Here is a 2714-nt window from a genome sequence, read left to right on the forward strand (position 1 = left end):
GTGTAGAAGCTGTTATTTTAATAAATATATGATTATTTTATAAATTATTTTAAAGGATGATTAAATAGTACACTTGTTAAATGATTAAATATAAAATTTATATATTGAGTATACATGTATTACACTAATACATGAAATAAATTGTAATGTAGAATTGTCATAATAATGAAAATAGTGAAATCGCAATACCTAAATACTGAATCAAATATATCCAATATTTTGTTATGATTGTCAAGATTAGTACTTATCTGTTAACAATAAATAAATAAAAAACATTAAAATACCTGCATGCAAGGGAAAATTATTGCATATTATTAGTATATATATTATGAAACAGATTCTGTAGTGAATCATATAATTACGTGTATTGATGTATTGGAAATTTAAACGCTATTCCGGTAATACAATACCGGTTCGCGTAAATCTGGATCTACAATAGGTATTTTAAGCCTTAAGCCGTAAAAAATTGATCAATTAGTCGAATGCGAAGAGAATATTTGATTGTGATTCGTCTATTTCTTATGGCTTAAGGCTTAAAAATCTATTGTAGATCAGGACTAAAGGAGAACGGCAATGTCTTATACCATGTCTTAGCACCGAGACAGTACCGTGCGGTTATCTTTTTTTAATATTCGGTGAACAACAAGGAAAATATATATTAAAATATATAAAATAATATATTATGCGCACCATGCATGAAACAGAACGTACTTCGTGTCTCCAGATCATATATAAAACATCGCTGCACATGTTAATCTTCCTGATTTTCAAATTCCTTTGATTTTGTATACAATGCGTGATGTAATTTACAACAAGATAGACAATAGTACATTTCAAATTTTACATCGTTTTTTCTGTCATTTTGTATCGTTCTTCCAAATATTGCATTGAAGACTTTATTAATATATGTGTTTGCGTACACCTTTTTACACCATTTATCGAACCAGATTCTATTATTACAAATGATGCATATTTTCACTGTATCTAAATGTACGACTAATGTATATGGTATTGAATTTACATCGTATACTATGCTATAAAAGATACAATTATTATTATTTTGTGTCTTATGAGATATCTTATATTTCTATATTATAGTCCATATTCAGAATGCGTTTACAACGTAGCTAGCGAGCTAACATATATTTTACATTACGCATATTATAGAATTTCAGAAATAAAAGTGCGTTTTTATCGGTAAAAGTGCGTCCTGAATATGAACCTATAGATTTTATTCTTCTTCAATTATTTTAATGATAGGATCTTTAATCAATTTAGAGAATAAATTTTTTCTTAAGACAAAAAATCGAAAGAAATTGCTATAGTTATAACAATTTTTTAGATTGCATGCTTTTGTAATTATAGTTTTAAATTAGAAATTTATTAAAATGTAAAATTAGCTGACGAACCTGGTTTTATGATCTTTGAATCATTAACTTTGTTCGCGCATATTTTTTTTAACTCGTTTAAATTAAAAAATTCGCGACCATTAAACGAAACCAACAGTTTTGTCAAGAAAAAATATTTTGAAATCGAAAAAAATTAATAAAAATAGCGTAAATGAAAATAATAAATAAAAGTAACAGCAACAAACCTATGATTTAGCAATATATTCGATGACAATTCAATGAGACTTGGTATCACATTATATTCACCTACAGTGTAATGAAGATCGGTGGATAAAAATGGATTCATTGAAATATCTAAGGTACGTAGGCATCGATTTACAAAAAACAAGGTTGGTGGTAAATACAACAACCAGTTATATGAGACGTCCAAAATTTCAAGATTTTTAAGATTTATAATGCGTTTTGGTAAACGTTGCAACATGTTGTGAGAAATCTTTAATTCTCGTAAAGTACGTAACTTATCGATATATACTGGTAATTCTTTTAACTATAAATGATAAATGATTAATGATGATATTGGTTGATTATAAAATATTTTGTTATGCTTAATGGAATCTTTTTTTTTCAGTGATACCTTTTAATTATAAAGTGACTTACTAAATTATAACTTATATTTAGGAATATCAAACTCTTTTGGATGGCAAATTGTTCTATCCATAGCCATTTATATTGACCTCGAATTCCAAGACGATTGTATGATAGATCAAGCCATTGAATACAGGGCAGAGTACCAAAATTCTTTGGTAAATTGGTGATTTTATTGTTTGATAAATTTATATGTGTTAAATTTTGAAAGTTTGTTGTTGTTAATTTTTCAAGAAAATAAGTCATAATTTTTTAAATAATAAAGGTTTTGTCAATAATATAAAATCTTTCAAAATGTTTTAGATGCCTTTTCTTGATTAATTTGTCTTGAAATTCACTTAAGAAAAACTATTTTAATTTAAATCTGAAAAAGATGTAGATATGTATATTATGTGAAAAATATTGTAATATGATTAATATATTTAAATGTATAATATGATTTAGCTCGTAAAGATTTTCAAGTAAATAATTTTTAATTTTTTTATTATCATGCGTTATAATATTCTTATTTTTGATAGGATTATATCAGTCTTATTGCGACTATACTAATAAATAAATATTTTGAAGATTTTGGAATTGTTAATGATGAAATTTTAAAATGTAAAAGATATTTGTTCCATTTATTTTTTAAAAAAAGAAAAACTATGCAATTCTGTAAAGACTGTAAAAAATATATTAAATTATATATAATTAATTCATTTAAATTTAAGAAATTTAATA

Source organism: Atta colombica, unplaced genomic scaffold (assembly GCF_001594045.1).
Source record: "Atta colombica isolate Treedump-2 unplaced genomic scaffold, Acol1.0 scaffold156, whole genome shotgun sequence".
NCBI lineage: Eukaryota > Metazoa > Arthropoda > Insecta > Hymenoptera > Formicidae > Atta > Atta colombica.